Here is a 23,461-nt window from a genome sequence, read left to right on the forward strand (position 1 = left end):
TTCTGTTCTGATCATGGTGACCGCATTTTAGTGGGGGCGAAATGCCAAACACTCATGGACTAAGTTTTAGTTGCCGGCTGGAGAATCTCACGTGGCTCAAAATTATCCCGGAGACTCCCACTGCGACGTGCCTCGTACTCATATCGCGGTTCTGGCACCTAAAACTCAAACACTTATTTGTCTGATTGAGTGATTGTGTCTGTGTGTGACGTCCTGAAGGCACTCGCAGCTTATGAGAGATAACGTATAGAAACACCAAGGTGAGTTTACACAGGCGGCAGTTTTCTAAAGTGGACACGAACCGTGAGGCACGAGCGTTCTTGCATTTTGCCTCGTGAGAATACAACCGCCGTGGCGTCATGCTCAACAGTAACCACTTAGCGATCATAGCGGTCAGTATGACCATTGTACTAGTAAAACTTTGCGTACTCACTTTCTGGCTGAATTCCACCAATTGTGTCGTTATGTTGTCAAGCGTTGAGCTGTTAATTCCTGGGTTTAAGAGTTTGATAGTGTTGTTTATTACTTGTCCAATATTCTTCACCTTCTTTATATCTTCTTGAACGGGCATGTACTCAATCTGAAAATTTTATCAGTAAGAAGAATATAGACAAACATATTATGTAACTTAAAACCTTGCTAAAACTAGTTTTGAAATACAGGCGTAAAGCAACCTCAAGCATTTTCCTACAGTACAATCCTTCTGATCTGTCGTTATTATCGTGTGTTATTTCTTCTATATTAAGTCCATTATCGCAAAAGATAGCAGATTACTTTGCCAGTATGTCGAAGCCAACATAATTGCAAAATAACCCAGATATAACGGTAAAATAATTGCCGAAGTCAACAGATTAGTGTACGCTAAATAAGATGAGATATGAAGGTGGTATATTGATTGGTTATCTCTATTTGTTTATCACGTGAGGCGTAGAGTTGCTGTGGTATATGTACATGCTGAAGTGTACTCGGCATGCTGTCTTCGGCCTCAATTTTCGACGAAATCCGATTAGACGCACAAGAACTCATTTTCCTGCAAACATGTTTATATAATCGAATATGCGGTGGCCATTGTCTTGCGTAGCATAACCCTGCGGTGCAAAATGTTCGGTAAAAGCAATAGGCTTTCTTTAGCTAGCTCGGCCAAATTCGCTTGTTGCCTCACATTGACATTGTTTCGATGGTTGTGGCACAGAAGATCATTCTAAGCATCTCAAGTTGTCTAGAATGTTGGGCCACTGCGTATGTGCTGGCTGCTGTATTGCCCAGCAGGCAGCATGGGCCGCTGGGTATGTGCCAAAGTGGACTTAGAGTGGCGGCTAAGGCTGGGCCCAAAAACGGTTCAGCGCGACTGCAGCATAGCCACAAGCTGGGGGGCAAAGCACATATAAAGAAATTTAAAACTACAAATTGGAATACTGTGCATGAACAGAAAAGCACTAAATAGTTTAGAATCTTGTTTTATGAAAAGGCAAACAATTTTATCAAAACACTATTTCAAATTATTTTTTCAACACTCTTGTTGCGCCCCCTCTTTATGAGTGTGGGGTGCATTGGTAGCACGACCTCGCAGGCCTTGTTTCGGATTCCGGCCACGGTGGCGGGAGCTTAGCAAGCGATTTCTTTTCGCTAGCCGTCTGCTACGGCGCCCCTGGGAACGTCTATAAATGGAGCTCGCTGGTCTCAAAATGGCCCTTTCGCGAAGTTTTTGTCGTCTTTGCTCGTCGCTCCTCTGTCACCGTTTGGTAAGATTGGCACACCGCGGCACGGCTGCAGCAGATTTCTTGCTCCTGTCGTTTCCTTCGGCGTGCAGCCGGAGCGAAGTCTTTTATGACAGCGAAATTACTCACCAAAAAAGATTAACAGTCAAAAACCACTGTAATGGGTTCTGACCTGGGTTCTAAGTGAAATAAACACTAAGGGATGTAGGTAGAGGTCATAGTCATCGGCATGACTCAGCAAAAATGACAATGACTCAGCGAAAAAAGATTAACACTCAAAAACAATTGAATGGGTTCGGATATGCGACTAACAAAAGGAAAAGGATAAAGGTTGGTGGTCGAAGTCATAGGCATGAGCATGACTAAAGCTTATTAGGCGTTGCCTCATTCTTTATCGTATATATAAATATATATTTCCCCTATGAACGTCGCGGACCGTACATTCAGAAGATGCTTACCGGAAAATTGCGTGCAAGAAAGCCGATATCCTATAGACAAAGGCAAATGCGCGTCCTCTTCCTGATATGAAGGGCTTGTAAAAGCTTCCCCCCACCCCTATTCGTCGGTAGCCCCCTGAAGCAGAAGCCGAGTTGATTGCGAAATGCTGGATTTATTCAATCAACGTTTACAGCGAAGCTGTATACCTCTCGTTGGTGGAAACTTTCGTGGCGCAACCACAAAACTCCACGGTAACAATCGAAGGCAAACGGCATTTACATATGCTGTATATATACAGGGTGTTTCACCGAACACTTTCAAAAATTCTTAATGTTTACCTGGGGCAGATAGCCCAATTCTGGTTAATGAGCCGGTCTACTCGACGCGGCGGACATTACTTGCGAAAGAAAGTGCAAGGCGAAATCTACTAATTAATAAAAATTCACTAATTAAGTTTTCAACTAATTACCTGTTGGCCCATATTGTAATCTACAAATTGTAGCCGTGGAGTTCGCAAGACGGATCCACTTGAAACGAATTCTCGGGATGACACCAGTTTCGGGATATTAATTCCCGAACTTTGCGGAGAAATGCATTGGCGTTCCAGTTAATGTTGTGCTTAAATACATAAAGCGACGTTTTGTTAAGAAACTAACTGCAACGCCAATGCATGTCTTCGCAAAGTTCGGGAATTAATATCTCGAAAGCGGTGTCATCCCGGGAATTCATTCCAAGTGGATCCGCCTTGCGAACTCCATGGCTACAATTTGTAGATTACAATATGGGCCATCAGGTAATTAGTTTAAACCTGATTAGCGAATTCTTATTAATTAGTCGATTATGCATTTCAATTTTTTGCGCAATTAATGTCCGCCGCTTCGAGTAGACCAGCTCATTACTTAGAATTGGGATATCTGCCACAGGCAACCTTAAATAAAGTTTGAAAGTGTTCGCTGAAACACCCTGTATATTGCTATGAGCCAGTTGTCCGGCGGCCAAAGAAGATGCTGCAGCGTAGAGCCGACGAGAGGATGAAGAAGTGAAACTGCGGCCCGCCATCTTTGTTGTTGCTGTCCAACTTTTACTCTCCTTGTACACAGTGTAAATAAACCCCATTTTCTGTAAATCTCCCCGTTACATCTTGGTGGAGTTGCGGGGTACATCACGAGCACATGAAGGAACTTCGGAGTGGGCCCTTCGACCATGTCGACTGAGAGGCCCGCTGCTTCGGCTACCACGTACAGCACCGATTGTCTTGATCTAATTCCGGGACCCTGGCACCTTCTCGGGCACTGACAACATGGACGTCGGAGACTGACTAATCGAATACGAACGCGCCAGCAAGAACAACCAGTGGGACCCGACTATAGTGCTGGCTAACACCATTTATTACCTCAAGGGTCTTTGGTTCCGAACACACGAGGAGGAATTGACCAGTTGGGACACCTGCAACCAAAAACTGCAGCAACTCTTTGTGAAGCCAGTTGGCTGCCAGCGAGCCACCAAGAAGGAACTTTCGTGCCGGGCCCAACCCAAATTAGCGCTCTATTAGGCCCAATTAGGCCCAAATTAGCGCTCTATCGGCGGGTCGATGACAAGGTGCTCGAAGCAGACAACATCAGCCACATTCTTCAAGGCATCGCCGACGACACCTTAAATTTACTCGTATAAAAAGATTATCGACGGTCGACGGCATTATAAGAGACTGCTGACGCTTTGAAGAAGCAAAGAGCCGTCGTGTCTCATAACCATTCTTTCGGCCCCCTAATAGAGCCGCTAGCTCATCGTGTCAAAACGTCCCGCCGCCAGGTGCCGAAAACTTGCTGCGTCTTGTCCGGCGCGAGATTGAGGCTGCGTCTCCATCGGTTACGCCGGCACGTTCTTACGACGAGTCCCGCCCGGCAGTATCTCTGATTCGAGCTGTCGTACGCGAGGAGTGGGCGAATGCAGGCATCCGTCCGATCTGTTCTGTAAGTAGCCCTACGGTCGGCAATTTCTTTCGACCTCCACGCCCACAATCGACCTACCTCGGATACCGCGACCGAAACCAGTGGCGCACACATGACGACAAGCCAATATGCTTTATTTGCAATGGAGTAGGTCATATTTCCAGCCATTGTCATTATCGTTGGATTTCGTCTCCTCGTCCCGCGTACGCTTACTGCCCGGGAGACCGCCGGTCCTCGCCTTTTCATGCCCGCAATGACGTGCCGCACTCTGATGTTGCTGGTCCGACGCCACGCTACGACTGCCGCTCGCCGTCCCCACAGAACCGGCGTTCTCGCACACCGATTGCCCGTCGGTAACCGTCGCCATACCCTCGCCGTCCCTCTTCGGAAAACTGACCGGTGCAGCTCCTGGAGGTGATGCTGCATTCACCAACCGACCCGGAAATCCTTTGTTGACCCTGACCACCCGACGAAACCTTTTGGACATAGAAGTGGACGGCGTGCCTGTTTCGGCACTCATAGACACGAGGGCGCAATTATCGGTTATGAGCGATCGCCTGTCTCGTCGTCTCCGCAAGGTTCTGACGCCCGCGGCGTCGCCTGTCGTTCGTGTAGCCGACCGCGCTACATCTTGCGTCGTTGGGATATGCACTGCGCGTGTGAGCTTAGCCGGCCACCAGACCTCAGTTCTATTCGCCGTTCTGCGCCAGTGTCCACATGGAGTCATCCTCGGCCATGACTTCCTGCGTACCCATTTTGCCCTCATCGACTGCTCGTCTGGCCTTTTCCAGTTGTAACTTCCTTCTGTACCCTATCTCTCCACCGAGTCACCGCCGCGTTTATGTGTCGCCGAGTTTGTTCGCCTTCGACCAGCCGCCGCGACCTATGCCACACTGACCAGATTCGGCCGTTTGTGACGGCGACTACGTCATCTCTCATTCCCTAGACGCTCTTTTAACAAGGCATGTAGCCCTGCCTTACTTCGTTGTGACTGCTTCTGCTAGCCGGGCATGTATCCCTATTCTGAACTTTGGACGCACACAACAGTTTCTTCCCGAAGGTATCAGGCTGGGCAGCATATCCCCTTTAGACGCCCACGACTCTCTGGCCCTTACTATCGATGCGCCCCCATCTTCTGGAAGCCCTGACATCAGTACTTCTTTTGATGCACATTTTGACGCCATGATCGCAGCAGATCTTTCCGCTGCTCAGTCTGCCGACCTTCGTCGCTTTCTAGCCGCTTACAACGATGTTTTTGATTTTTCTTCGCCCCATCTCAGCCAGACAAAAGTTGTGACTCATCACATTGACACCGGCACTGCCAGTCCCATCCATAGACGTCCTTACCGAGTGTCGGAAACGGAACGGCGCGTAAATCAAACGGAAGTCAAGAAAATGCTTACAAAGGAGATCAACGAACCATCTCCGAGTTCTTGGGCGTCCCCTGTGGTGCTTGTCAGAAAAAAATACACCTGGCGGTTCTGCGTCGACTATCGCCATCTAAACAAGATTACTAAGATGGACGTGTGCCCTCTGCACACGTCCTTGACGACGCCCTCGACCCTTTGCATGGCGCAAAGTACTTTAATTCTTTAGTGCTTCGGCTCGGCTACTCGCAAATCGCCGTTAACAAAGAATACAGGGAGAAGACCGCCTTTAGAAAACCCGATGGGCTCTACCAGTTGAAAGTTAACCCATTTTGCTTGTGCAATGCCCCAGCAACATTAGAAAGAAAGATGTACTCCCTTCTTCGTGGTTTCAAGCGGTCTACTTGCCTGTGCTATCTCGATGACGTCATCATTTTCTCGCCTACATTTTCCACTCATCTCAGTAGACTCTCGACTATTCTGCGCATCTTTGGCAATGCCGGTCTTCAAATTAACTCTGCCAAATGCCGCTCGGTCGCCGAGAGATCACTGTACTTGGCCATCTTGTCGATGCTACAGGTACATGGCCTGACCCTGCCAAAGTTAACGCCGCTGTCAACTTTCCGACAACTCGCTCTACTCGGGACGTTCATTCCTTTTTGGCCTGTGTTTTTATTTTCGGCTGTTTGTGAATGATTTCAGCACTAGCACGGCCCCTCACCCGCCTTCTTAAGAAAGATGTGACTTTTCCTTCTGGTCCTGCACAAGCGCCCTCCTTCTCACAGCTGATTGGAATACTGACATCACCACCAGTGCTGGCTCACTTCGACGAATCTGCGTCCACAGAAATCCATACCGACGCCAGTGAACACGAAATCGGCACAGTTCTAGCCCAACGCCAGCATGGTCAGCACTGCTTTATTGCTTATGCCAGTCGCCTTCTTTTCTCGGTTGAACAAAACTATTCCATCACAGAGAGAAAGTGTCTCGCTCTAGTTTGGGCCATCGCCAAGGTTTGCCCTTACCTCTACGGCCCACCCGTCGCCGTCATTACTGACCACCGTGCTCTATGCTAGCTGCCTTCTCTCAAAGACCCCACTGGTTGCCTTGGTCGTTGGTCCCTGCGACTTCAAGAATAGTCATACATTCGTTTACAAGTTTAGCCACTTGCACCAGGATTCCGACTGCCTCTCCAGATACGCCGTAGATCCACCAGACACTGTCCTGAGCGACTCCAGCTCGTGTGTTCTTTCCATCTCTCAATTCTTCAATATCGCTGCCGAACAACGCCTTGACCCGTCTCTATGCAAATCATCGACAATTTGCACTGCCACGCTCCTCATCCGTCCCTCCGCCTCTTTGTACTCCGAAATGACACGTTATATCATCGCAGTTTACTCCCTGATTTTCCTGACCTGTTGTTGGTCATCCCAGCTCACCTCCGTTTCAATGTCCTATTGCAGCTTCAAGACGCACCAATGGCGGGACATCTCGGCGTGTCACGCACATACAACCGCGCACGCCGTTACGTGGGCGCCGATACGCGACCTTTTTAAGCGCCGTAAAAAGTTGACTCTGCCACCTGCAGGCCATCTTCAGCCTCTGGGCACTCCGTAGCAGCCTTTTCACCGCGTCGGCCTCGATTTACTTGGTCCGTTTCCCCAATCCACCTCTGAAAACAAGTGGGTCGCCGTTGCCACAGATTATGCGACGCAGTTTGCTTTTACGCGTGCGTGCACTTCCCACTAGCTGTGCCACCGACGTTGCAAATTTCTTGCTGCATAACGTCATACTCCAGCACGGAGCTCATCGGCAACTCCTCACTGGCCGGGGCAGACAGTTCCTGCCAAGATTGATCGATGACATCCTAAGATCCTGCGCGACACAACACAAACTGACTACGGCCTACCACCCACAGACGAAAGGCTTGACAGAACGTCTGAACCCCACACTTACAGACATGTTGGCCATATATGTGTCTGCCGAACTGGGACGCTGCACTGCCCTTAATGACATTCGCGTACAACACTTTCAGGCATGAGACCGCAATTATTCGCCGTTTTTCCTCTTATACGGTCGAAACCCTACATTGCCCATGGACACTCTGGTGCCTTCTGGGTCGTCTCCATCTGAATATGCTCGAGAGACTATTGCACGTGCCGACCATGCACGTCAAGTTGCTCGCACTCGATTTTCCGAGTCCCAAATCCACCAGCAGTCTCGCTACAACAGCCACCATAGGACCACCCACTTTGTCCCTGGATCGCTCATTCTCTTGTGGTCCCCAGCACGACGTCTCGGATTATCCGAAAAACTGCTCTTCCGGTACACCGGTCCATATCGCGTGTGCCGCCAAGTGACTGATGTCAATTATGAAATCGCTCCACTGCTGCCTTCGTCATCCTCTGCTCATCCCCGCAAGGACATTGTACACGTTGCCCGTCTCAAGCCCTATCGTGGCCCGGACACCCCTTAATACCTTGTGTGCTAGTTTTATTTTTGTCATGCAGCTTCCGTTCACCTGCACTGAGTCGGTGCTTTCGCCGCAGGAGAGTAGTGCTATGAGCCAGTTGTCCGGTGGACAAAGAAGATGCTGAAGCTTAGAGCCGACAAGAGGAGGAAGAAGTGAAACTGTGGCCCGCCATCTTTGTTGTTGCGGTCCAACTTTTAATCTCCTTGTAAATTGTGTAAACAAACCTCCTTTTCTGTAAATCTCCCCGTAACAATATATATATATATATATATATATATATATATATGTATATATATATATATATATATATATATATATATTGTTACGGGGAGATTTACAGAAGAGGGGGTTTGTTTACACAATTTACAAGGAGATTAAAAGATAATATATATATATATATATATATATATATATATATATATACTTAGTGACGTCATTACGCTTTCATATATAAAAGGGAGACCCGTCTAACAAGTCATTGAGCTAATTCTAAGACTAGCATGGGTAGACCACCGAAATTAGACACCAAAAGAACAGCGTGAATAGAATGCTCGACTATGAGTTTTGTTTATACAGCTTCGCTGGACATTCACGTTCGCAGGTTGACATGGTGACAATTTATTTGGTTGGAGTCGCTCCTCCAATCCTACTTAATTGCGCCAACCAACCAGGCAGTTCTAAGTATTTCATTTCCAGTCAATTAGCTGCTATAATTTATTTTAAGGAGTCTGGATGACGTCCTCTTCAGATTCCACGTTGGCATTCAAATCTTATTTGCTATTCTTTCACGACTGAATGCAGAAAGGGATCTGTAAAAGTGGTCACTGATGCTCTCTATATTTTTTCAGATCCCGCAGAAGCGGTACATAGCCCAATGAGGAAGTATTCGTCTGCCTACTGCTGCCGACTTGTGTGATGAAAAAGCAGTTCCAAACGGCAGTATCCGACGACGCCATTTTCAGGGAAGTGAAGCTGTATGTTTCTTTCTCATGGGCGTTTCACAAATGCATTCGAGCGAGTCTTCAACATGATTTGGCGTGTGCGAAATCACCTCTTCGTGGTAAATGAGATGATACTACGCGTACAGCAACTGGTCATCTGCTGTCATCTTTTGCTGCACAACCTACTGCTCACCCCAGTACTTAAAGAACGATGCCGCGACTCCGCGAACACATATGGTGGTAAAGAAAGGACATGCAGGAAGATTCGGCTGTCAAGATATCCTATATTTGCAAGTTGGACAAATGTATAAAAACATTTGCGGGGATTTTTATGCCAAAATTAGGATATGATTATGAGGCCCGCCGCAATGCGAGACTGCGGAATAATTTGGCCACCTGGAGGTCCTTAGAGCGTACCGAATGGATGGTCAATTTGCGTTTTCGCATTTCCGCCCTCATTCAAATGCGAGTGCCTTGACTTGGATTTGATTATGTACCCACAGGCTTAACAGTGCGATGTTATAGGCACTATGCCAGCCCAGGGGGTATTTGAGAAGAGTATGAAGATGTTATAAGGTTATTCTAGCGAAACTATAAGTGATAATTGTGCACAATTCATTTCACGAGAGGTTGTCTTCTTCCTGGAGCTACAGGAAATTAAGATGTCACATTTGTTTTTGTACCAGCCCCATGCAAATGGTTAGAGTGATTCGATCGCACTCTGAAGTCCTTTGTGCGGCTTGCTCTTCTTGAGGGTCGACTACTAAGGCCGGCAATTACAGAATTATAAATGCACCCCGCATTCAACAGGGGCGGCTCCTTCCACTCTTCTCAACAAAATATTGCCAAGAACCCAACTGGGCGTTGTCGCTTACCCATAATTATCAGCAATTGTGAATTACTCGGCCGGGGATCTGTCCGAGTTGAGAGAGCACAGAAAGCGCCACCAGCAACTACAGAGCTCTATAATGACAAAGAACGTGCTGCAAAGGGAACGAATGTGTCCATAGGCAACCATTTCAGAGTCACGATGCGCGGGTTTTGTTTGCCAGACCAAAGAAAGTCTTAAAGAATCGGGGCCCTTAGTCTTCTCTCCTACACAATAGAAGGACGTGGAATGCAGCCAGGTTATACGTGGTTCGAAAGCTTGGGACTAACCATTAGTTCCTTCAGCCTAGTCTGATATGGGTGCCCGCTGGTTTCGACGTGGACTCTGATGGTGTGCCAGCCCGGCCCGGCCCAACCACAATGTCTTAGCAGCCGCCAACTCTGATCATAAAGTGCCGCAAACGATAAACAGGCTACCATCAGCTCAGCACCACGAAGAACACCGCTGAATTTGAGTATGATTTTTGGAAGATTTCTGCTGGTGTCCAGCTATGTGTAATTATTGCGTTTCTGTATACCTCCGTACTCACAATTGTATATGTACAGTTCACATTCTGTATGTATGTGATTTTAGAAGATCATCTCTGGGTACATGCACAAGCCTAATACCTGAATGATTAACGCATTATTATACCAACCTACACTACAAAGAAAGAAAAAATCTGGAGGGAATAGCGTTATGTTCCACTTTGGCTGAGCGCAGATTGGCAGTTGCCAACCTTGTGCATATAATGCGACGTGTATTAAAAAGGAGCCGTTTATATGCTTTGTGCTCATGCTAAAATCATTAAGGCATTTATACGTTTAATATAAATGCTAAATTACTCACCGTCATTTCGTAAGGATTCGCCGGGTTCGTGGCGTATCCTCGCATATTTGTAAGGTCCACATGGAGAATTGCAGAAATGTTCATATGGTGAAGTAAATCCGAACAATTACTGGAGTTGAAGATGTTTTGCTCGGTGAGAATCGGCCAGGTAATAAATCCAGATGCATCCAGCACGTTTTTCAAAGCAACACTGCTATCTGGAAGTGCTATATATAAAATTATCCAGTGAATCGCACGAAAAAAAGTAATGTGAAATAACCATAATGTGTCCTATAAAACTATGCTGCCTTCATAATTTTGCCTCCAACATAATTACCTAAAAGCTGCATTGGTCGCAAGGCACACAAGTTACGGACATTCCGCTTGTTCTTTCACACCTTACACGAAGATAAACTAAGTATAGTGTAAGAGAGCTGAAATATCAATCAAGCCGCGTATAATATCAGATGCACATTTTTTTCGATATCATCGACGGAAGCCCTGCCTAATTGTACAAGGTGATAAGCAGTGAACCTTTTGAAATTTTCAGAACCTTGTTTTTTTATTCTGTTGCACAATAGTGAACGTGAGACATGGCAGTTCTACTAATGTTACCCTACGAACGCATTACGCTATTACGACGAAACACGTGATAATAATAATAATTTGTTACCTTCTTTTTACGTAAAAGACGTTTTCGATGATCCTACTCATACTGATACTTCTGATACTGGATGGTATGCATGCTTATAACAGTAACAGACAAAATCTGTTGACGTCAAAACACCACAGAAACTGGGTTTTTGTGCAGTAAAGGCACGTCAAATGTAATTACCTGACTGATAATATCCCAATGTCCAAATCAGCACATAAAGCATATTTTGTTTGTGCTCAGTGGTCAATTCTTTTATTACATCATTGCTTCAGAAACAAAAATGTAAGGTTCTCGGTGAGCAGTTCATCTGGCAACTTTTCCGGTGCAGTATCGCTGGTTCTGAGGTACACAAGAGCCAAGCACAGGGGACCTATCCTGCGACGTTCACTTTCGCGACTGCACGGCATCGGCGACAGTATCGCCGCCAGGTGTGCTCGCGCGTGATGATTGGCTGGTTGAGTAGAATCGGATGAGCTGATTGGCTGGTTCGGCCCAACGTCACGCGGAGGCGATAGTATCGCCGAGGCGATCGTCGCAGAGTACGTCCACAGCTCTTGCTTGAGAAACAGTGATGGAATTTTGCTGGCATGTCATTTGCACATCGTTGATAGTTATGAAATTACAGTGTCCTTATTTTGAATCTATGTCATGTGATCACCTGTAGATGTGCTAACTTATTAGTGTTAGATGTGCTTAATTATATGAAAGCGCGTTCATACAGAGTGCTATAAAAATTGGGCCTTCTATAGAAACTGGGTACGTTGAAGGTAGCCGTGTCGTGTTCGGGCCGACACGGCAGGGGTGTGAGGAACTTCTATAGAAACTGGGTACGAACGTTGAAGATAGCCGTGTAGTGTTCGAGCCTACACGGCAGGGGTCTGAAGAAAAGGCGCCCCAGCATACGCTCTCAGCCGTCTGCGTTTCTTGCAAAAGGGTTACGGTGATACAAAAACGGGCTATCCTTCATCGCATCGCTGGGTACAGCCTATTTCTCTACTATTTTTAATCTCTGTAATATTGCCTGCACCCACCAATATGTTCGGCGCCTTGCTATTTCACAGGCGAAGTCATAATTTCTCGCCCACCAAGGACCAATTGTTGCAAGAGGTGTTAGTGAAACCAAAAGGGTTGGAGCCAGAAAGGAATCCAAATAAGAAATTGATTGCCAGCGTTCCGTATATTCACGGTGTGTTCCATTGTCGAAAAAAGGTGGGGAAGAGGTAAAGGTGTGACGTGGTCTTTTCGGCGAAGAACAAGTTTGGCAAGATATGCGCGGCTGTGGAGAAGGCCGAAGGCGAAGGGTAAAGCATTTATGAGTGTTTGATCAGGCACTGTGAAGGGCTGGCGGACTGCGGTACAGGCGTTGTATATCACGTTCCGCTTTGTTAGGGGAAGTGTTATGTCCGACAAACTGGTCGGTGTCTGAATTACATATTTATGAACCACAAAGCTTCTTTGAGAAGAGAGCCACGTTCAACCTTATCGTTACATTGTAAGGAATGTGGCTGCGCAGCAATGCTTCCGGAAACCAGGTACTTTCGAGATTCAAAGACAAGGTGGCTCGAGCGATTGAAGATGAATTTTTACAGAGAAGCTGTTAATGGCTCACTCTTCGATGGTCGCGTCCGGATGTAGAAAAACTTTCCTAGGCCGTATGCTGTATGTGCGAGTGAAAGCGCGCGTGAGCGCGCGTGGGACGCGCGCTTTCACGGGGAGAGAACGCACGCCGTAGAGTAAGCTCGAGTTATTCCGTCGCGCAAAAGGCCGTGGAGGGACAGGAAGGAGGGAGTGTAGGCGACGTTTAGCTGCGGCACCAAATGCGTCTCTTGCGACCAGGTGCAAGGGGAACTGGCGGCACAATCTGCCACCCGAAAGGAGGACAGCGGGAAGAAAGCTTCCGGGAGGGAGGTGTTGCGGCGTCTGCTCTGCGAGCAACTTCCACTTTGCGCGGCGCCGGGAGGTCGCGCGCACCGTATTTAGAAAGCGATCTGCAACGCGGCTCCTACCTTTGTATGCGTTGTGCTTTCGCCGCTCAGTTTGCGTTGAATCAATAGACCGCATGAACGTTCGCTCGCTGCTGCTCTCGCGCTTGCTCACGCCAGCGTTTTGACAGCAGTTGTGCGCGGTCACACAAACAACGCGCAGAACTGTTGTCGACAGCGGCGACGTTTTGCGAGCGTTCGCACCGAACGCACGCGGCGTTGGTGACGTGTTTATGAAGAACGTGCCAACCTTCGCCATGCACCCTATGGCGGTGCACCGTAGCGACCATAAGGCCATGGTCACAGTCAATAAATCACGTGACATTTAGTGGAGGTTGCGTGGATCCCTCGTACCAACCTGCAACTTCACTCCCGGACACTCCCTTCGGTTGCTGCACGCATTATGGTCATCGACACCACGACTCAGACTGACCCTACGGCAGCAACTGCCACCTGCAGCGCCATGTACCGTCAGCCGGATCCGCCCACCTTCAACGGCTCAGGTGACTCAGATGTTGAAGACTGGTTGTCGACATACGAACGGGTCAGCGCCAATAAAAAATGGGACGATCCAACGAAGTTGACTCACGTTATGTTTTATCTCACGGACATCGCGCAACTGTGGTATCGCAACCACGAGACCGACATTGTAAATTAGTCCGTTTTAAAGACTTCCATTTCGGACGTCAGTGGTCGGCCTACGGCCTGCAAGCTTCGCACAGAGAAGCGCTTGCGGGAACGTGCGCAGCATCACGGGGAGTATTACACGGGCTACATAGAGGATGTGCTTAATCTCTGCCACCGCGTCAACCCCACCATGACCGAGAAAGAGAAAAACAAGCACATACTGAAGGACATCGAAGACGACGCTTTTCAGATGCTGCTTGCGAGAAATCCCACCACGATCGCTGCACTCGTCTCATTGTGTCATAGCTTTCATAAGTTGCGTAGGCAGCGCAAGATCGCCCGCCAAGCCCTCATGACGCCCGACACACTATCACGCTTGCAGCTAGCTGCACGGCCTGCCCATGAACAGCCGCTGCTATCGACAACAAAGACTTTATCTATGAAGAGGTAGCGCGTCAGCTTTCATTGCTACCTCTCACGCACGAGCCTTCGCCGTATTTGGCTCCGGACCTTCAGTACGTCATTCGCACCCAGGTTGCTGAGGCCCTCCCGCCAGTGACTCAACAAACACCCGTCACTGCGCCACTTACCTACGCTTCCGTCGCGGCTCATGCCCCCTCAACAGCCTGCGCCGTATGCTCGACCTGCGATGCCGACCCATGCCTTGCTGACGACCGCGAACGCTGCGCCGCTTCCCTTTGCGAGACCTTCGGCTCCGCGTTTCCGCCACCTCGACGCGAGGCGAACGCCAGACAATAGGCCCATCTGCTTCGCCTGTGGTGTCGCTGGACACGTAGCCCGCCACTGTCACCGATGACAACTTCGCCATTTGACGTCATGGGCAGGCCTGTTCGTTCGTCGTCCCGTTTGCCACCAAGGTACGTCCCTGACGATCTGCCAGCCTATGCCAACCACCGGCCACTATCTCCGCGACGACGCTCCCTATCACCCATGCGTCGCCGACCTCCTACGGAGGAGGCAAACTGATCGCTACAGTTACGGAGGCAAGAGCTGCATGCGCGCCGAAGTGCCCAAGGCCTTCATCCATTTCGCCGCAAAACGTGAGCGACTTCGATGTTGAAGGAACCGCCGCACTAGCGCTTATTCACACGGGGGCCGCCGTTTCGGTAATCTGCGAGAACCTGTGCCGCAAGATCAAAAAAGTGACCACGTCGCTCTCGGGACTAATGCTCCGCTCTGCCAGCACACAATACACTGTGCCTTCAGCTGTGTGCACCGCACGTGTCATTATTCAAGATGAACTTTATGTCATCGAGTTTTTCGTGCTGCCGTCATGCTCCCACGACGTTATTCTCGGATGGGACTTCCTTTCACGTCATCGCGCCGTGATAGACTGCTCCCGTGCAGAAGTGGCCCTTACGCTACTGGAAACCTCTCTTTCGGTGAGTAATATTCCCCAAGCTCACAAACTTGTTGTTGCTGCGGACACAGACATTGCCCCTTAAACGTCGACCCTTGTACCGCTGTCCTGTACGCCGCCCCTGACGGAACTGTTCTTTTTGTCCCATCGGAGGTACTTCTCCGCCGTCGTGGCCTACGACTGCCGTTTTCCGTATTTATCGTTGAATCGGGTGCTGCTACTATGTTAGTTTCCAACAGGCTCCCATTTTCCGTTACATTACTTCGTGAGGAATCTGTGGGTCACATACAAACTGTTGACCTCCTGCGCTCCCTTGAATTTGCAGAGAACCAACCCCATCTTCAATTGAATGCCATGACATCACCTGTTCCCAAACCTACAGGTCGAGACGGTTTCCACCCTTCTATTGCCGCCGATCTATCTATCGTCAACACATCGCAGCGGACTCCTGGCCCTTCTTCGAGACTTCCGCTCTTACTTCGATTGCGCTCGATCATCTTTAGGTCATACAACGAGCGTCACACACCACATTGACACCGGTTGCCATGCGCCTTTACGCCAACGATCATACCGAGTTTCTGAGGCAGAACGACGTATTATCAACGAACAAGTCGATTATATGCTTACGCCTGGTGCCATTCAGCCGTCCCAGAGCCCCTGGTCTATTCCTGTTGTACTTGTGCGTGAAAAAGATGGATCTATCAGATTCTGTGTTGGCTATCGCCGCCTCAATAAGGTGACTCGGAAGGATGTATACCCCTTGCCCCTCATCGATGATGCTCTCGATTGTTTGCAAGGGGCAGAATATTTCTCCTCTTTGGATTTGCGCTCGGGTTACTGGCAAGTTCCAATGGCCAACCCTGACCGACCTAAGACGGCTTTCGTCACTTCTGACGGACTGTATGAGTTTAACGTCATGCAGTTCAGATTGTGCAACGCCCCAGCTACTTTCGAACGGATGATGGATAACATCCTTCGCGGCTAAAAGTGTCATACCTGTCTCTGCTACCTTGACGAGATCGTTTTCTCGCGATTTTCCAACTTATCTTGTTCGTCTTCGTGCGATTCTCACGTCCCTCACCTCTGCTGGCCTTCAACTTAACGTAAGCAAGTGCCACTTTGCTGCATGCCAGTTGACGATACTAGGTCAGGTCGTCTGCAAGGAGGGCGTTCTTCCGAACCCCACGAAGCTCCGTGGCGTAGCCGAATATCCCAAGCCAAATTCCACGAAAACCCTTAGACGTTTCGTTGGGCTGCGCTCGTATTTTCGACGATTTGCGCGCCTTTGCTACCATCATCGCGCCTCTTGCCAACCTTCTGACCACCTCTAGCGGCCTGTCTGCTTGGTTAACAGCGTGAGACGAATCTTTTCGGACGCTACGGCGCTTACTAACGTCGCCACCAATACTTTGTCACTTGGTCCCTAATGCGCCTACGGAGATCCATACTGACGCCAGCGGTGTTGGCCTTGGTGCGATATTGGCTCAAACAACACAAGGATACCAAGAATACGTCGTTTCTTACGCGAATCGAACCCTCAAGACAGCCTAGTATAATTAATATGTCACTGCGAAAGAGTGCCTCCCCATAATTTGCGCTTTGGCTAAGTTTCGTCCGTACATTTATGGCCACCCTTTCGATGTCGTCACGGATCATCATGCTCTATGCTGGTTCTCGTCGCTGAAAGATCCCTCGGGACTTCCTCGGTCGTCGGGCGCTTCTCCTGCAAGATTACGACATTCGTGTTGTGTACCGATCCGGCCACAAACACTCGGACGCTCATGCGCTGTCCCGCTCGCCGCTAGCGTCTGACACGGCTTCTCGGTCAGCTTCTTCGGCTCCCTTGTCGTCTATTGACTTTGCACACATGTCGCCGGAGGAACGCAACGATACGTGGATTTGTCAACTTCTGACTTTCTCACTGACCCATCCACTTTTCCCGCCTCAAGAACTCTACATCGCCAAGCCGCCCACTACGCTATTCGCGACGATCTCTTCTATCACCGGAATTACGCGTCTGATGGCCGGAGGTGGCTTCTATACTCGCGGACAACTTTCTGTGGCAATGAAGGGAAAGCTACGTAGGCAAAGCGCGCACAGGCGAGAGCGCTTCTCAAAAGAGTCCCGCGTTTTAATCCACGTTGGTTCAGGCTGGACAAGAGAAAACATAAACAGCTTATTAGCAACAGTTAAATAAGACGGAACAAACCACTGAGCATAAAAGTTTACTTATTTTGCATCTTTTTCCTTCCGCGTCTGGGCAAACGCGAAACAGTCGCACGTGAAAGCTGCGTCGATTCAGCGTCCGTTCCGAGCAACCAAAAGCACTGTCAAACGCTGCCGGACTACTCGGCGCGGTAACAAATGTGCAGCCTCCATGCGCCCGTAGCTCTCCCTTCATTGCCTCAGAAAGTTGTCCGCGAGTATAGTTGTACCCCGCCTCATGCGCACGGACATCGGCGCTGCTTTTCACACTGACCCGCAAAGCGCTCACACCGGCGTTCTCAAGACCTAGAATCACCTGTGGCAGCGATTCTACTGGCGCGGAATGTATGCATTTGTGTGCAAGTACATGCTCGTTTGCACTGCCAGTCAGCGGCGCAAGACTCCACCTAAACGCCCGGCCAGTACACTTCAGCCTCTCCCTTGCCCGGCCCGTCCATTCGACGCAATCGGTATCGACTTATACGGCCTGCTTCCCTCGACCACCTCTAGGAATAGGTGGATAATTGTCGGCGTGGACCACCTCACGCGTTACGCAGAGACTGCAGCTTTGCCCACATCCACAGCAAGAGACGTTGCGTTTTTCATCTTACGCAACTTCGTACTGTGCCACCGTGCTGCCCGTGAACTTTTGAGCGACTGGGGACGTGTTTTCCTGTCTGATGCTATTCAAGCCTTGTTCGTTCAGTGTAACATCTTTCATCGCATGACAAGTGCATATCATCCGCAAACTAATGGCCTAACTGAGCGATTTAATAGCACTCTCGGGGATATGCTGACGATGTACACCACGTCGGGCCAGACCAATTGGGACACCGTCCTTCCATTCGTCCCACTTGCGTACAACACTGCTACGCACGCGACCACAGCATTCTCGCTGTTCTTTCTCTTCCAGCCATCATGCACGCCGGACACTATGCTTCTCTACACACCGGACTCATCTGAATGCACTCCAATATCTGATGTCGCCAGGTACGCCGAAGATTGTCGACAATTGGCCAGTTCATTGACAACCGAGAACCAAGGTCACCAGAAGCTCAGACACGACACTGACCGACCTCTCACTACTTTGGCGACCGGTGCCCTCGTTTGGCTTTGGGTTCCTTCGCGTACTCCTGGCATTTCATCTAAATTACTTGCACGATATCATAGGCCCCACAGCTTCCTCGCTCGGACATCTCCAGTCAATTATGAAGTTGAGCCTTTGACACCGTCCCAAGACTTACGTCGTCGTGGTCGAGAAATCGTTCATTTGAGTTGGTTCAAACCTTATTATGACCCCTCTATACGCTACGCTATTCCCCGGGGGCCAATGTAATGAAGAAGACAAGCCGACGACGAAGCAGTCAGCAAGCAAGCTGACCACGCGCCCCGAGCTTGCTCTTGCCTGGATTTTGGCTGCTTGTCGCCCCACCACTTCTTGACGTTCACCTGACGTTTCTCGCCGTTTCTTGGCGTTTACACGTGAATAAATCACGTGACAATAAGACAGAGTTAAATTCATCCTGGGAACGTCAGGTATCGCTGCCGCTGCAATTATGGGTAGCCAAGTAGGCTAGATGAAGCGAAGGCATGATGCCTCCGCTCGAAATGTCCACCACTCCATATCCTTCGCCACTGCGCAGTGCATGTTTCGACAACACGTGTCTTGTCCACTTTCAGACTTTGTGTCTGCTCTTCGATGCTTACCGTGTGATGGCATCACAGTATCCAGCCCGTCTGTAGAATATTTCGCAGTGCGTTTATTCATGCATTTACCGCTGACCGTCTCGCGTTTGCGGAAAAACCCAGCTTCGTTCTCAACTATCAATATTATTACATTTTTTCCTTCAATAAAGGAGTTTGTAAATTTAGCTAAGTGCTCCTAATCGTCTTTGCTGTGTACTCTGTTGGTGTTTCCAGCAATAAAAGAATTTTGTTGTATTTTGTAGAGGATATTCGCGTATAACATTGCTTCTTTAAAATTTAACAAAAGTTTCATGACATTGAATGACTTCACTAAAAGACAGGTGATATTGCGGTGTTACCTTAGAATACATGCATTCTGGCATAGATCTGATTAGTTCAGTGCACTACACTTACAGTGCAGGAACCACGTGAAACAATGCCTTTAGGTAACCACTGTATTTAAGCGAAACTTGAACTGCAGGTGACAGATCACCAATTATAATTTTACAAACAGCAATGTTTCTGCCCATTTTTAAATCGTTAACTGGCAGGATAAGAAATACTTGACCTAGAAATATTTTATTGCTTTAGTGCTTGTTTATTTTGCTCCAATACATACCAATTGAAATAATAAACCGTTTCTCTAAAAAGTAAGTGAGATACAGTAGGTCAAAATTATTGTTGACCAGGTGGTAACAGGTAAATGCATGACCAAAAACTGGTCTCTGGCACTTGCTTTGGCAAGGTTAATGTGTGTTCTTGAGATGTACCTGCATGAACTTAAGAAATAAGAGCTTGCTTAAAAAAATCGCATTTGCCAGAATATGACCCCCACGAGCGCTTGGAAGATAACAAGGAAGCCTTCAGATTTTGTGACCAACACATCTGCTGCTGCTCACGCTTGACATCTTATTGAATACCACTATTGAGCAGGTACATAAATAAACGTAAATTAACAGCACATACTAATATTTGTATTTGTCCAGTTTTTTCAGATACTTTTGTTAGGTCAACAATATTGTTGAGCTGCCAGTTAAAGGGTCACCTAGGGGTGTAGGTGAAGCGAGACATTGCTGTTAAGTGGGCTCTAGAGCTTTAAGAACATGTGCGTTGTGTTGTGAATGTACCCTTGTACTGTATTTAAACCTGTCAAGTCCCACTTTGGCCACAAATAATATGGCTGCTAACATTCCCGTTTTGATGTTTCAGTACAGTAAAACGCGAATGAAATAAGCACGTTTATACGCAGCAATGGCTTAATAGATCAGGTTTCTGATTTACCATAACCCGCCTGCAAGGCAAGCGCTCTTTAGTGATGCCTTCATTATATGCGAATTTCTTTTTTCCAGTGGAAAAGGGAGGTCAGAGACTTTTTTATTTGATAATAGGCTATTAGTGCAGGCGCTAGTTTTGCCGGCGCCTTCTACTACTTTCTAGCGTCTTTAAACATTGTGTTCTCGATGGCTCGATAACGTGCCGACATGCTTCAGTGAACGTTTCTTAACGTTGTCACACTACAATGCCAAATAGCAACCTTCTCAAATATCCCATGAACCATTCCTCGAACAAGCGACATCATCCAAAAAAAGAAAGACTGTGTGAGGACATCAAAAGTGCCGTAGCCGCCAGAATCTAAAACAAAATGCCTGGACATTGCGTAGGCTACACGCAAGTGGTTACGATGCCAGTGAACGCCTCAATGGTGACATATCCGCCAACTGGGCCTGAGGGTAAAATGAATAAAAAATAAATATACTTTACGCACATTGTGATGAGAGAGTTATTTTACATGTGCATCAGCCAGTAAGATTCAGTAGTGATTTTGAACGCTTCTACCAAGTTCGCAAATTTAGCTTAAATATTGCTGCACACTTATGAAACTGGTAATAAAATCATTACGAATAAACACCATTGACCTCAGTGTAGGGTGATGCGATGCAGCCAGCCTTGTATATCGGGGTTTTGCAGTGTCTTTTGCAGGCCATGTAATAGTTCATTTGGTTGATGCAAAAGAAAATATTTATGCATTCATAAGCTCGACCCTCACGTGCTAATCCAACTTCAGCGGCAACAATACTTGTTACCGCTGAAGCAAATACTTTCAGTGATAATAGATGTCGAACTGTAGCCAGCGGAAACAATTAAGATACATTACTAATTAAAAACAGGCTGTGAAACCTGGTTGATAACCCAACTTACCTAAACATGCATTATACATGATTGTCACCTTGTCGATTATGGTTTGGTTAGTCTCAACCAGGGTTCGGTTTCCAAGAATATCTGTGAACAAAGGTGTATTGAGGTTTTCGTTATCTCCACCAGCTCATCAATGTGGGGATAGTCTAAACATTTTTGCTGGCGCTGAAGTGAGTAGTTCCAAGGATAATAGATGTAGTACTGTAGCCAGCGGAAAAATAAGATACATTACAAAATAAACACAGCCAGCGAAAGCTGTTTGAAAACTTTGGCGTGCATCGACGATGACTGCGCACCCACAGCAACAAGAGAATTTTCCAGGTTAAACTCAAGAGCACATCCTAATAGATGCTTTCTTTAATTAAGCTTACTTATTCAATTAAAGCATACATGCACCCTAGGGAAGACAGCAGGCTAAGACAGGAGAAGTATTACACTGGTGTAAGGTCAATGTGCTGGCAATGACATGGAAAAGCGACGGAAAGGCAAAGACAAGAGGCCACTTCCTACAGCTAAACGTTATCCTGCTTACCGCAAAATGCCTGTTATTACGATTCTAAGGTAGCAGATGTACTATTTAGATTTCTAAACTTTTATTCTCTGTATATGCATTTTTGAACTACATTAGGCCAACACTGTAGAAGATGTACGGCAAAAATTCTCATCCATATTTTATGGTCGCAAACAAGAAGGTGCTAGAGTTCTCGTTGATCCAATGTGAACCTTGATTCGATGGTATTCTCATGTCTCTGTGTTTCACACAAACACCCAAGGAATTAATTTATATCTAGGTCCCATGCCAAGTGAACCCATAAAGCACTCAGTTATTCAATGGTGCGTTTGAAACTTGATTGAAGTGTTCAACGACGATTGGCGCGAGATCAAATAGGAAGAACGACTTACAGCTTAGCAGTTTCGGAATATCTTTACGAATCTCCCGATAAACATCATAGCTGCCCTTGCCACCTGGAAGAGGATGAGCGCTTTCCCACCGGTCGCATACATATCCATAGAAATCCGTGCAAGGATCAATAGTGGTGTTAAGTGATTCATTTATTAGTTTTGCTGTAAGGTAAGAACATTCATTCAGATATTTACTCAAACGCACCCTTCAAATTTTTACAAAACATTCTTGACGCAATGACATATGTCGCTGATGCACTGAACAAAAAAAACACAAAACGTTTTACGGGCGTCTGTGAGCAGCGAAAATAAACAACTACACCCATTCAAGACGTCCACAAAACGTCATTTTGCCCACGGCTACAAATGTTGTGGGAAACGGGCAAAATATGTATTTCCAAAGCGTTGTATGTCTACATCGGCGTAACCATACTGGTCTTCGTCGGCAAATAAAGACATGTATTTATATAAGGCATCTGCAATACGTCGCCATATATGTTTAGAGAACGTTTTGCAAGAATCGTACGTATATAAAGTGCTCCTGCAGATCCTTTTTTGAATGATGATATATATAATATTACATTTTGGCGCTTTTGTCAGTTTTATAGAGTTACTACAAATCTACCGCCCAAAATGGTCACGCAGGCTGTAGCGAAATAAAACGTGGGTTCTGGTCTTTTACATTTCTTTCTCATTTATCCTTCTAGATAGGTGAACATTTCCGCTAGGGGGGCGGTGGAGGGGCCATATACCTTTGCTCTGGGTTGCATGTCACAAATGTCTATACATATTAATAAAGCGTGTTGGGCAAGCTGTATGCTTCATACACGGAAAAAGAAGCAAACACGAAGGAAAAGATAGGCGAATGTAAAGAGCGTCACTCGTAAATAACTTTATTCCTAGAAAACAGCGTAACATATAGCCAAGCCACAAATCTGCGGCAAGGTTCCGCGCATCATACCACTCTAAATCAGTCAATATCAAGACACGTGCTCAACCATGTCTTGGTCATTGGCAAAACATCAAAGCGTATCATCAAAACATCAAGACGTGTCTTGATCAATATCAAGACACACTCAATATCAATCTGATTAATATCAAGACACACACTCTTTCATTTCGCCTCTATTTACAGCGAAGCTGTTAAGGGCTAGATCCCCCGGGATCGTGTCCGCGTTTTGAAAAAACTATCATCATCAGTATTTCAGCTCCATGTGCATGGCGGTTTCCCGCCAGTTGTGCCT

At 47.4% G+C, this 23,461-nt stretch overlaps 2 protein-coding genes and 1 long non-coding RNA gene across 6 annotated transcripts in view; 1 reads left to right on the forward strand and 2 right to left on the reverse strand.

Annotated features, from left to right (window-relative positions):
* The window catches only part of LOC119433758 (neprilysin-1-like), a 741,141-nt gene that overhangs the window by 587,292 nt on the left and 130,388 nt on the right, over positions 1–23,461 (forward strand). The gene's annotated exons all lie outside the window — the stretch shown is intronic.
* The window catches only part of LOC119432548 (neprilysin-4-like), an 811,607-nt gene that overhangs the window by 96,912 nt on the left and 691,234 nt on the right, over positions 1–23,461 (reverse strand). The window lies entirely within an intron of this gene.
* On the reverse strand, positions 441–22,375 carry LOC125941616 (uncharacterized). The gene is made up of 4 exons (XR_007464485.1): positions 22,218–22,375; positions 21,318–21,398; positions 10,604–10,809; positions 441–580 (listed from the first exon to the last, which is right to left on the reverse strand). It is a non-coding gene; the product is annotated as an uncharacterized LOC125941616 (long non-coding RNA).

The sequence above is a fragment of the Dermacentor silvarum genome, chromosome 11 (genome assembly GCF_013339745.2).
Source record: "Dermacentor silvarum isolate Dsil-2018 chromosome 11, BIME_Dsil_1.4, whole genome shotgun sequence".
NCBI classification, from domain to species: Eukaryota; Metazoa; Arthropoda; class Arachnida; order Ixodida; family Ixodidae; genus Dermacentor; species Dermacentor silvarum.